At 41.9% G+C, this 13,913-nt stretch overlaps 1 long non-coding RNA gene across 1 annotated transcript; it reads right to left on the bottom strand.

Moving 5' to 3' along the window:
- Nucleotides 1–9,802: 9,802 nt before the first annotated feature.
- Nucleotides 9,803–13,706, bottom strand: LOC124528710 (uncharacterized). The gene is made up of 3 exons (XR_006966219.1): nt 13,435–13,706; nt 11,247–11,332; nt 9,803–10,647 (listed from the first exon to the last, which is right to left on the bottom strand). It is a non-coding gene; the product is annotated as an uncharacterized LOC124528710 (long non-coding RNA).
- Nucleotides 13,707–13,913: the final 207 nt, after the last annotated feature.

Raw genomic sequence — 13,913 nt, 5'->3', positions numbered from 1 at the left:
CGTTGTTTTTCTGAAATTCAAATTTAACTGGGCATCCTCTATTTGCCAACTAGTCAAAGGTGGGAAAATGGTATCTCAAGGCACATGGATCAAAACAAGCACTGTAGTTGAATTGTCCAGGGTTCAGTTACCAGCTTTGATATTATCAAGTAGATGCCCTCTGACATTTTCTCAGGCTTCCCGTACCTCAGTTTACTAACCTGTAACCATGGAGGAAATAGTATATAATTCAGAAGTTCTTACGAGAGTTGAATGCATTATTGCATACAAAGTAACCAAAACAATACCTGGCGGGTGATAAGCCTCAATTATGTTAGTGGTTAAAATGAACATTACTAACATTTCAATTTCAGCACCAGTTTTTACAGTTACTTGTTGAATTGTGTCAGAATTTGACTTCGACTGTGAACCAAATTAACTTACCAAATAAAGACGCTCCCAGGTCGACGGCCACCGCTATGTAAATAGAAGGATGGATTTCAGCCTCAAGGTAATACAGTTTCATAGTAACTGAATTATCTGACTCAAAGGAGGGTCATCAACAGTGTAGATGTCAAGAAATACTGTGTGTGTGTGTGTGTGTGTGTGTGTGTGTGTGTGTGTGTGTGTGTAGGGTACGGTAATCTTAAATCCCATTTAACATTGCCTTTACTCGAGGCAACCTTCGTGGTATTCTCAGGACTTCCTTTCCAAACTGAAAGGGTCCTGATTATTAAAAATTCTCTGAATCCGTGTGCCTTAGCCACAAACAAGGAGCTGTTGTTGTCATCAGAGTATATGTGTTTACATCACTTGCTTTTGGCAGCTGGGGGCCAATGATGCCTGAGCCACAGCTGTGTTGGCACTGGCTGCAGAGGGAAGGCTTGGCCATGGCAAGACTCTCGTCACTTCCTTGAATTCATTTAAGTGAATTCATTCCTGATAATCCCTGTCCTTCAGTTTGCAGAGAACAATCATTAAGACTTACTGTTACGCCTGTGGAGAAGGCTGTCCATTGTCTCTCCATTCTTCCAGTTATGTATTTATGGGCTCCAAATATTATTTATTTATGTCAACAGCTGTCACCTTATCAACAGCGTGCTTAGTTGGAACTGCTCACACCTACACTTCCCAGAATTTTTAGCAACATTCTAATCTTAGGCACGGTTGACCCGTTGAGCTGCTTTGTTGGCACCAATATTTATGGGATTGTTTCTTCCTCTGTAAATAGAAGAAATCCTAGTAGAGTTGTCTCCCTCCTCTCTGTCTTGGACTCACATGGGCACGTGTATACAACACACACACACACACACACACACACACACACATGCTAATGCAAAGAGCAGATCTCCAGCTAGGATCTGAAAGAAATCATGACTCAAATAGAAGTGCTTGCTTTACAGGCAGAGGACCTATACAACCTTGGTTTTATTTCATGTCTTATTTTATAACTCTTTGGTAACATTTTCATTGGATCTGTCTTTGTGTAGGAATCCTTGGGCCTTCTGCCGTTGAGAAAAGTTTCTTTGTGCTCCTTTAAGTAGGCAGATATAGTAGAAAAGGTGAAAAGATAGGTGGGGACAGAGAAGGCAACCCATTCACATCTGGAAAAATGCTGGGAGGTCTGGTGAACCTTATGAGCTAGACAAACTCCTTCTGGAAGAACTACAATTTAAAGTTATTTAAAATCTTGGGGGGCCTGGGTGGCTTAGTCATTTGACTTCGACTCAGGTCACGATCTCACGGCTTGTGAGTTCGAGCCCCGTGTCGGGCTCTGTGCTGACAGCTCGGAGCCTGGAGCCTATTTCAGATTCTGTGTCTCCCCCTCTCTCTACCCCTCCCCTGCTTGCACTCTGTCTATCTCTCTCTCAAAAATAAGTAAACATTAATAAAATTTTTTTCTAATTTAAAGTTATTTAAAATCTCAGTGAGTATCTGCATAAATATGTGTGCACGGTAAATTTTAAGCACGTATTTCACATTTAGCAGGTTTTTTAGCATGCTTCTGTTGTATAAACATAGTGGAAAAGACCTAGATTAATTAGAATCCAACCCCAGGTTTGTCTCTTATCTGTCAGAACTTGTGAAAGTTAAAAAACAAAACGAAACAAAACCTTGCTGGACTCAGTTTCCTCCTCTATAAAATAACCAATAGAATAAGGTGAGTTCAAATCCATTCACATTCAGATTCTATTGTTATATGCCCATTTCCCAAGTTCTATTTGCATATTATTTATTTATTGTTCTTTTCCTTAGTGTGTGTCAGTCATCAAATAGAACCTGGGAAAGATAAAAAAAAAAAATTTACTGGGCTTTATACCTGTTTTCTCTTCAAACTGGTTATTCTAATTCTGGAACATCTTTTGAAATGGGCTGAAAACCTACTAAGAATGATGCCCTTGGGTTGAGAACAGAGGTGTGATTTTTAAGAATCCTAGAACTTTAAGCCTGGAAGAGACCAAAGGAATGAATGACTTAGCTCAGTCATTCCTTCCCCAGGACATTTTACCAATCTGCTAAACTCTAATTTGAGAGCTTCCAATTTCCCAGGCACCGTGCCAAGCACTGGCGGTTCACAGCACAGTCAGGCGGGCTGTTCATACACCCTAACTCTACCCATTAAGAGAAACTCCAAAAGCAGCGATCCAGACCCACTTTTGAGGAGAACTTCTGGGTTGCTGGGGTCTCTGTTTCCTATTTAAACTCTCCAACATTGCATCGAAGGGATCTCCCTTCAGAGTCCAGCTTGTGACCCTACCTCCTCCTCTGATCCTTTTTGTTCCAAAAATTAACATACGTTTTACAAGTCTGTGTGTCCTTTGCCACTCATGGGAACTTCAGTTGCAGGGGATTACTCCTAATGCTGGTGCTGTCAGCCTAGCACGGCTGTGTGTTCCCCACGAACAAAGATTCTGGGCTTTTTTAAGTCATTCCATCTGTGCTTTGTGTCTTAGTTACAGGATGAACTGTTGTTCTGAGCTCATCACCCAAGATGGATGTTCTAATACAGTTCATTTCCTACAGACAAGTCCAACTCAATCCCGTTGTAAGAGCCTGACTGCCAGCCTCAGGGGTTGGCTCTATTCCAACGCCTTGTAACTGAAGCTTTTCTCCTGTCACTCTTGGTTCGGTAGAGTCAACATTACCACCAAGCCCTTAAACGATGATCAATGGCATTCCAGAGAAGGTGCCAAGCTGTTTCTTCCAGCCAAGCCTTCAGCTCAGCAATGGGGACCCAGCCTTCCTGGAATCCCCAGATGACTTCTTCCTCACATGACTCCATGGGTAAAACCCATGGAATTTGAACTTCCTCTCATATTGTTCCTTTGAAAAAGTATTTGCATGGCACTTGAGGGAGGTGATGGTTACATAAGAAGAAGAAATAAGAATAATTCTTTCTAGTTTACAAAATACTTTCATATGGATTGATTTGTTATTTTGGCAATGTTGTAAGTAAAGTGGGAATTATTTCCACTTCACACTTGCAGAAAATGAAAAGGGCAGGCCTGAATCCTACATAAAGACTTATCTTTAAATGTTTATCCTGTAAAGAGATTTTTATTCTTTAAAAAGAATTTATCGGGGCGCCTGGGTGGCGCAGTCGGTTAAGCGTCCGACTTCAGCCAGGTCACGATCTCGCGGTCCGGGAGTTCGAGCCCCGCGTCGGGCTCTGGGCTGATGGCTCAGAGCCTGGAGCCTGTTTCCGATTCTGTGTCTCCCTCTCTCTCTGCCCCTCCCCCGTTCATGCTCTGTCTCTCTCTGTCCCAAAAATAAATAAACGTTGGAAAAAAAAAAATTTTAAAAAGAATTTATCAACTATTTCTCTAAATTTCTCTCCCCAAAACAATCTAACCTTCCTCTTGGACTTTGAGCCAATGCATTTTGTTGCTTGGGAGATGATTTTAAGAAAATCCGGATTGTTAATTTGATCTCCATCTGACTTCCTTATGAATAAGGTTTCTTTGTTCAAGAAAAAGAAGAGTATACATTTCAAAGCAATCCTTCTAACAAATATGAGTGTCTTCAGTGTCAACGGATGAAAACACACTTTATCAGGCCTACTGGAAAGAACCAGAGAACAGGCTTTGTGGCAACTTCTTATGTGAAAGTTCAGATTAAAGACGTAACAAGCTCTTCCTGGGTATCTTTTTAAATAACACAAATATCCAACTTCCATTCAATGCTTAGAGCCATAGAGTGATAAATCTTAATTATTTCAAATACACCAAAAAACAATCATTCTTTGTTTCCCTATGCCTAGTAACAGTATTTTCATCATAATTTCCCGATGAGTAAAAGCAAGTTTTTCAATCATATTCCCCAAGTGATTCTTCTAGAAATAGAACCAGTTTCCTGGCATTCCCCCTACCTTGCAAATATTATGGCAGTTGATATTCCAAAACCTTCCAGGCTCCACTCTATGTTCAGATAAAGACGCATTATGGTGGCAAATTCGTTATTTGGACTCTTACCATCTGCCCTCAAATGTTCCTTCTGTGAAACTTCTTGCATATCCTTAATTCCAGGCAAATCGGGATTTTTCCAGGTTAGAGTGAAGTCCTGTCTCTATGCACTTTGACTTCTGATCCGCATGGCCAACGTGCCCTCCTCGTTTGTACCCCTGTCCACACCCCAGTGAGGTGTAGAAATGCCAGTTTCATCACCCTGTCCCCAGCATCTTTTTTAGTGTTTGCCAAATCGATAAGCAAAATTTTTTTCTAATTGCTTTAATTTCCATGTCTTTGATTATCACTAAGAATAAGCATTGTTTTTCAGATGTTTATTAGCCATTTGTATTTTTTTTTCCTGGCTTGACTTTTTAAGTCATTGTTCTAAGTTTTTCTATTGAAATGTTTACTTTTTCTTAAGAACTGCTTCTTTGGAGCTTTTATGTAACACGGATATTGGCTTTTTTTCTCTTCTGTTATAAATCTGTGCCCATTTGTCTTTGGTCTTTTAACTTTTTATGTTCTGCACAAGAGCTCAAAATGTTCATGAAATCACATCTGTCGATCTTTCCCATTTTGTATTTTAAACTAGGAGTCAACCTCAAAAAAAAGTTTTATAAAATGATTATAAAAATATTCTAGGTTTCCTTCTAAACTTTCATTTTAAAATACATTTAAACTTTTAATCCTTCTGGACTTACTTTAGGTGTTGGTATGAAATAGGCGTTTACTTTCATTTTCCCCCAAATGAACAACCAGTTATCCCAACTATGTTTCTTAACTGAACCATTCTTTTTCAAGACACCTTGATAATTCTTTGACAGTTTTCTTTTTTTTCTTTTTTTTTTTTTAACATTTATTTATTTTTGAGACAGAGAGAGACAGAGCATGAACGGGGGAGGGTCAGAGAGAGGGAGACACAGAATCTGAAACAGGCTCCAGGCTCTGAGCTGTCAGCACAGAGCCCGACGCGGGGCTCGAACTCACGGACCGCGAGATCATGACCTGAGCTGAAGTCGGCCGCTTAACCAACTGAGCCACCCAGGCGCCCCTCTTTGACAGTTTTAAAAGCCACCTTGTCACATAGTGAAATTCTGATTTATGTATCTGTGAATTGTACCACTGTGTCTTTTTTTTTTTTTTTGCCATTTACTTGTTTAATTGGTATCTTGATCAACGATACAGTAGAGTATTATATGCCTAAGAATTATATCGTTAAGTTTCTTACGGGAAACAATTAGCCAGATTCGCTAAGAGATTAAGTATACAAAAGTCTTCAAACAAAATCAGGCTAAACTACAAACACAAGTGTGCAAGGTTTTCATAGAAAATATAATCTCCTTAAGACAAGGTCTCTTTACCCAAAACTTCGCAGGTGTGAACCTGTTTCATTGTGAACAGTTATCCTAATACCACAAATTTACAGTAAATGGGTGCTTACCCCTAAACAATAAAGGAACTTACATGATCAGGGTTTTTTTTTTTTTATTTAATCTTAGTATAAAAAAGCAAATAAGGAAATTATCTTAGACTGTATTTAACGTCTTAATTTTAAAAGACTTTATTTAAAACAAAACAAAAAAAAACTAGAGTTTCCAAGGTGTGTGGGCCTCAGAGATTAAAAACTGACATTTACAATGAGGACCCAGAGGGGCGCCTGGGTGGCGCAGTCGGTTAAGCGTCCGACTTCAGCCAGGTCACGATCTCGCGGTCCGGGAGTTCGAGCCCCGCGTCAGGCTCTGGGCTGATGGCTCGGAGCCTGGAGCCTGTTTCCGATTCTGTGTCTCCCTCTCTCTCTGCCCCTCCCCCATTCATGCTCTGTCTCTCTCTGTCCCAAAAATAAATAAACGTTGAAAAAAAAAAAAAATTTACAATGAGGACCCACAGACACTATGGGGGCCTGAGAACCCTCATCAACGAGATTTCACTACAGTTTCACAGTTTGAGGGCTACATACCTCACTGCTATTCTCCTCTTTACTTGTTATTTATGCAACTGCCTACTCAGGGGAATTTACTCCAACCTTATGAAGTTCCAGGCACTGTCACACTGATTCTTACGGAATTTCATTCTCAACATCTCAGAGCCCAGGTTTCCACCTGCCATTGAACAGGACCCCCTGAGATTATCTTTGGCTTTGAGGGGAGAGGGGTGGTGAGAGGGCCTCCCTTCCCCCACGGGTTTTGTGTACCATTCAGCAAAGCTAGAATCAGCTGTGCATGTGACAGACTATGTTTCAGGCCATGATACTATAGACCTTTTCCACTATCCCTCCAAGTTTCTAGGTTATTTTCACAACTATTAAGAACAGGTGTCTATCTATCCTTGAACTGTAGAGACCCTGACATCCTGTGAGCACTTCCCTGCTCAAACACAACTAGAACTCCCCGATGTTTCTGGGAACAGTTTCCCCTTTTCTGTAGCTATGGGTTTTTCCTGCCAAAGAGCTTGAGGAAGAAAACAAGGCAGAATATTGTTGAAGTGGTAAATACATGTTTAGATTGGCTGGACTACGGTTTCCTAAGCGGCATTAAGCAAAACTGAGAATTCAGTGACATTGTACCCAGGATACCACTTCTCCACTGTCTGAGTTCTTCACCCTTTATGGCACACCCCTCCCGCTGGTAATGCCCTTCGATACTCAGTACCCTCTGGCTGCTTCCGGTTTACTGTTGCTCCCAACCAAAGTGCTAAATCGGTCACTTACAGACCCTAGTTTAAATGAATGTGTTCATTTATTTTTTTAGGAGAATATTTACATTCCTTTAATTGTGGAATGAATGAATGACATCAGAGGGCATGTGGATGCAAAAATCTGGTGTTCCCCTTACCCTCAGCACAGCAAGAGACAAACTGTGTAATGGGAACCCTACCCCTACTTTAAAAAAATAAATAGGGGTGCCTGGGCGGCTCAACTGGTTAAGTGCAGACTCTGGTTCGGCTCAGGTCAGGTGAGGTTCAGGTTTGTGAGATTGAGCCCCACGGGGTACATGAGGTCCAATTCCGCACTGGGCTCTGGGCTGACAGCATGGAGCCTGCTTGGGATTCTCTCTGTCCCGCTCTCTCTTTCTCTCTGCCCTTCCCCTGCTCATGCTCTCTCTCTCAAATATAAATAAATAAAAATAAACTTTAAAAAAATTATAGAAATTGACTGCCATTTTAGAGGGGCAGGGCATGTACACCCGTGAGGCATGTCAACAACAGTTCCCATCAGTTTGTGGCTGCATACAAAACAGAAGTGTTTGCAAGTCAACCTGGTAAATCTCAACATGCACGTGCTCTGATTTTCAGTCCTAATGCTTATTGCCACCATTCAGCAAATTTAGTAATCAGAGCACTAAAAGCTTAAATAATGTGCTCAAGGTTATAACCCTTGCTAGTATTACTAAGTGTGGCCATTTTGTAAGATTGCTCTTAATTTCGATGATGGTTGTATAAGTAGCAGTGGTCTGTTACAGGAAAAGAAAAAAAATAAATAAAAGGCTGTGCAAATATTCTAATAAATTATAGAATATATGCTTATCTATTTTTATTATTTCTTTCCTATCTGTAATTTCGCACCAATGTGTGTCATTATCAAGATTAGTTTAACAGGTATCGTCACGGAAAAGCCACAGGTATCATTTACCTATGTCTCTTCCACCTTGATCTTCTTTCTGTACTTTCTCCAGTGACTTCCCATATCTAGGATATCAGGCTCACATAAATGAATTTTTCATTTCAAAAAAAGGAAAAGGAAAAGAAAAATTACCAATTTTCAAGGCCCATCAGTCAGAAAATAGAGAGTTATCGCTTTATATATTAGTGGGAAGGAGCAGGGAAATGATTGTAAGGGTCAATGTTTGGATTTTTTCTCAGTTCAGGGAAGGAGCTAAATTGCAAAGTACTTCCCAGATTTATACTGGTTCATGCAAAGCTTATATGAATTCGTTCTAAAGTGAAAATAAATTTAATCTTCTCGAGCATATTTGTATTTTAAGAGATTGCTAAAGCTAATATATTACTAACCAGTGGAAGTCGTGAGACTGATATTTGTAAGGTTCCTTGGTGGCACCTTCTTTATTCCAGCCAATCTACCTCCCAGGCACACCTGAAGAAGAGGGTACCCCTTATTCTGTGTTATAATCGATAGGGAGACGTGTGTGCTGACGTGTGAGTCAGCAAACCTCGAGTCTGCGAATCAGCAAATCCCCTCAATTTATATAGTCACCAAGAGGATGAACTCTCTGCTCGTCTCTGCTTGTTGCTTTTTCCATCCTCTGTTCCTTTATTTAACCTTCTTTGGGAAATGGGATGTTGAAATCAGAGTTTTCCCCGGGGGAAAGGGATCTCAACTCAACAGGTAGTACTGGGTTGATAGCAATACACAGTCTAAGGAATCAAATCTCAGCTATTGGGCTTACCTGGTGATTCCTCTCTTCACATCACAGCCTTAGGGAGCCCCTCCTCCAGTGTACCTGTGGTTCAATCACTTCTCAATGCTGTTTGGAAAGACATCGCTAATATCTGACCAGCAGCTCACTGGCATTCATGCAGGTCCACTGATTCATAAGCAACTCCTGGTGCATGTTGCTGCCCTTGTAGGCAGACAAGCCCGGGACACACCCCCCTCAAGAAGGAAAAGAGAAATACTTTTATGCTGACTCTCCCTCCCACTTGGAGTCAATACCAGGCCTGGTAAGAGGAAGGAGATCTGAGCCCAAGACCTAACGATTCTTGCAGCAGACAGATTTCTGAAACCACAAAAGGAAAGTGGGGGAAAAAAATGCTCTAGGGGAACGCGGAACACTTCTGTCCTAGATCAGTTTGCTATCAAATGCCACTCTGTCGAGTTTCATGTCCAGCCTCAGGACACCCGCGGGTCATACCCCATAAAGCGGAAGGAATGCAGCCCTTCGTGTATAATTCCAATGGCGGGGGAGGTGGGCAATTCCAGTGGAGTGAAGATAGGGGTCAATATTATTTTTCCTTTTCTGACTTCTTTCCCAGACAAAGGAACCTCAGACTTACCCATGGGATAATATGGAATGGGCAAAAGAGAACAACAGCGTACATGCTGAGGGTGGAATGCTCTTTGGCCTTAGAAAACCTAGAATGGAATCATGTTAACTTTTTAATAAATGCTTCTTTGCTTTCTAAGGACCCATCTGATTTGAAAATTACCATACACACGTACACACACACACACACACACACACACACACATATATATATTGTTTAAGTGTTTATTTATTAATTTTTGAGAGAAAGACAGCACAAGCAGGGGAGCGGCAGAGAGAGAGGGAGAGAGAGAAAATCCCAAGCAGGTTCAGCACTCTCAGCACAGAGTCTGATGTGGGGCTTAAACTCACAAACTGCGAGATCATAACCTGAGCTGAAATCGCGTGTCAGACGTTTAACTGACTGAGCCACCCAGGTGCCCCTAACACCCTTATATTCTGCAAGTGACTTGAGGTGGCTCACCATGTCAATGCATTTAAAAACATTATATTGGACTAGAAATAAGGAAACGTGAACTATGAAAGTTCTATGTACACTACACAAATGATAGAAAGGGAAGCTATAGAGTGTCAATGAAGAAAAAGAATGCAAATAGAAACCTATGAGGTATCTAAACTATTTTATAAATTTGAAGCTTAACTTTAGGAGAAGAGCTTCCTAGCATTCAAGAAAAGGGGAAGTCAATCAGGTACATTGTTCTCATCACAGAAGAGAAAACATTCATCTTCTTCAGAAGGAGAAAATGATCTTCAGAGCACTGGATTCTAATAGAAATATCTCTTTTAGAGTGAACAATTCTCCAAATAAAATTGGAGCTCATAATTTCATGCTGAAGACCTTTGGTGTCAAGAAGGCCTAAACACAATGTGACCTTCTTGTTTCCAATACCAATTGAGCCACTTGGTCTATAGCATAATTTTTCATGATCAGGTCTAAGTCTGGTCCAGTGGAGAAGTTATCAAGAGAACAAAGACGACTTGACAATCCCTAACTGTTCAAAGGCATGAGCCATCCCTCCTTTGTCGGCCACCAGCCTGGGCAAAATAGAGCTGATCTCGTAGTCTAATCAAGTCAATGTCACTCTCTGCTGTGCCCTTTCTGCAGGGTTTGGCACATTTTCCAGATCCACCAATTGCAAATGGAGACCAAATTTCCTTTCAGTACAGAAGGTCGAGGGCTTCCAGAAGGTCCTCACTCAGTTGATCTGATGTCTGAAGTTCTAGGATTAAATGCCATCTTTTCAGTTCAGTGCTATTTGTTTCCTATTGTCTGTGTTAAAATGCAAGTGCATGTAGGAGCACAGAAGTCACTGACACCGCAGTGGGAATGTGTTTATAAAATGGTACTAATAGTCTATTAATTACTTAGGGAGGAAAGTGACCGTGGAATTGGAAGGGGGTCAGGCGAAGGAGTAAGACAGACAAAATGGCCACTCACTCTGGAGCTTAATGGGGGAGGGCTTGAAGCTCAGATAGAAGGTCTGTTAGTGACCTCCAGCTCATTGTGTTGCAAAGCCCAGCAACTTCCTAGGGGCTGGCATGTGGCCCTTGGAACCAAAGGGATCCCTATAGTTTCTTCTTAGACCGAAAACACTTTAGCAGATAGTAGAAAATTAGGCACCCAATAGACACCAATAATTCCTTGAGTAGATTGGTTTTGGAGAAAATCTGAATCCAAACAAATGAATATATTTAATTGTTTGTTAATTCTGCATTTAATGGAAGGAGATCCTAGTATGCCCAATATTTGGGTTGTTTCACAAATAGGGTGTGCTTTTGAATTACTGATGGGTGACTCACCAGTAAGCCACTTACTCACCCCTTCTAGTTTCCTCCTAACCATCTACTAACACATGCGAGGCTGAATTCGATACTTCCTGGTTAGGTTATAGGGCTCCGGAGTCCCTGCGGAGGACAGAAAGCAAAAGAGAGTAACACGGGTTTTTGCACACTGTGGCAGCATGGTGACATATCATTCTTCTGAGCCCAAGGAGAGCTGGTCTTCTGGGAAGGCAGAGTTGAGGAAGGCTTGCCCCTCTGGTACAACGGCAACTCTCCTTTGGCTGCAAAATCGCACACACTCCCCTGTGAAGCAGGTACAAGGTGTCCACCTGAGCATACAAAGGCAGCTAAACGAATGTGTTTTGGTTCCTCTGGTATATTTTATATCGTCTGCTCATCTGGACCACAGAACTTCCTTGACTAAACCAGCCCCCAGCCCCGGCATCCTATAGATAGATGCCCAAGAGAACAAGGAGGAAGACCAGGGGGCCGAAGAAGCCCTTTGAACCCTGTCAAATCATCTCTCTGTTTGCGTTGGTTTCCTGGGCAGTCTGATGGCTTGCTTTCCTGGTAAAAGAGTAGAGTCACAGCAATAAATAGCAACAACCCTGAGGCCCCGGAGAAAGGACAAAGCGAACAGACTCTCGTTATTGGAACTAGTTTTCTAAATCTTATCACGCATTATCACCGGGTGTGAGGCACTATCTGAATGTGGTCAGCAGGTGAGCTGGAGAGGATCCTGGAGGGCAGTGTTTATCCTTCAGAGGTGCTGGGAGGTCTCTGCCCTTGGTCTTAGAGAAGCTCTAATCCAGGGGCTGTAAACACAGTTGGTCGCCTTGAATGATATGGTGACTCGAGGGTGTGATAGGCCCTGAGCTGTTTCAGGTGGCTTTATTCCACACTGTGAAATGATTAAATGCAATAAGAAATATTTCAAGTATAATTAAAAAACACACACACACAAACCTGAAAGGAACAGTAAAGAGAAGAGTTGAGTGTAAAATGTACATTATAGTGAGAAGGTTTTCCTAACTAATAAAGATTTTATCAAAACTGATATAGTCTTTTAACACTCAACACCAGGACTTAAAAAATAAAGAGAGATGGGAGTTATTAAGTTATTTGAGGATAAAGCTTAGTCAAAGGGGCTTATGAGAAACTGTTTGGGGGTGGTATTTAATCATTGTAATGCTACTTAGCTTGAATATAAGGTATACTCAAATAAACAAACGGAGAGCTCACAAAACTGTAGGAAATCTTTTCCCATCCATATCACAGACAAGTGTAGCAATCTATACACATGAACACTGGCCTGGGCAGAAAATCAGAGAAGAGATCAACAGTCAAGCACGTAGTAACAGCCCCCATTTACTAAGCACTTACTATGTTCCAAGTAGTGTTCTGAGCAGTTTCCAAGTGCTTTTATACTCCCAGCAACCCGTGAGGCAGTTCCCACCATCATTCCCCTTTTATAGGTGAGGAAATGGGGGGACAGAGCAGGTAAGTAAATGATGGGCCTGCCTTCAGTCTGTGTTCCTCTTTTTTGTTGTTGTGAATTTTTTAAGCTTATTTATTCATTTTGAGAGACACAGAGTGCATGGTGGAGGGGCAGAGAAAGAATGGGAGAGAAAACCCCAAGCAGGCAATGCACTGTCAGTGTGGAGCCTGACACGGGGCTTGAACTCACGCAACATGAGATCATGACCTCAGCAGAGATCAAGAGTTGAGCGCTTAACCAACTGAGCCACCAAGGCACCCTGCGAGAAAAGGCAGGTGAGAAATACAAACAGAAGTGTCCGACCTTTCCAAAATAACCAAAGAAAAGACCAAGGCAACATTATGGTCTTAGGCACTAATGAGACATAGCATTCTTATCAGCTGAACCTTTCATAGTAAAATGAAGGGCCACCAAAGCCCCGGAGAGAATCCACGTTTCCATTTCATTCAGCGAGTAAGCTTCACGTGTCCCTAAATTCAAAGCCCTGTACAAACTTAGCAAGGCCAAGCAGAATTCCCCCACTGCCTGTCATCAGTTCAGAGCTTACAGGGTTTGAATGCCAGAGGTAACACTGACTACGAAAATCATGAACTTTGCTTCTTTTTCCCTCTGCCTGTCTTTAAAATGAGAATTACACAACATCAAGCAGCCTTCTCTCTAGACTCAAGGGACCCAACCGGTGTGGCGGGGACAGTGCAGCCACAGGCAACAGAGCCCATCCACTTACACTCAACGTGATGTGGAAAAATCCATCCGCGGGTCGGGGCAGCCTCAGTGGAAATGCTCAATCTGATGCAGTTTACAAGAATCCTGCTTTGACCATGCAGGTTCTAGAACACGAGACCTTTAACAGGAATGTGCATTTCTCCACTGGCCTATAGCGCCAGACAAAAGTAACACAAACAAGGCTCCCAAACAACAGTCAGGAGTCTGCTGGATTAGAAGCTAAAACCCAACAGACTGTCACTCCGTCTCCCAAGGGAGAGATCCTGTGGGTGAGAAGCTCTCCCAGAACAAAATAAATCCGATTCTGTCCCTGGGCATTTTTTCTTTGTCATTGTGGCTGTACTCAACTTCCTCATGAGGACAAACATCTGAAGAGGCGGACTGAGATGAAGACATTCTATTTTTTGCGGAAGTATGGTTTCTGTTTAGCAAACCGCCAGTTGACCCCAGGGTTTCGGAATGTCCTTTAAGCAAAGGGAG

This window comes from Lynx rufus, unplaced genomic scaffold (genome assembly GCF_022079265.1).
Source record: "Lynx rufus isolate CCGP_SWC_20201006 ecotype Redwood Valley unplaced genomic scaffold, mLynRuf1.p SCAF_6, whole genome shotgun sequence".
Lineage (NCBI taxonomy): Eukaryota > Metazoa > Chordata > Mammalia > Carnivora > Felidae > Lynx > Lynx rufus.
This window is presented reverse-complemented; position numbering and strand designations above follow the sequence as displayed.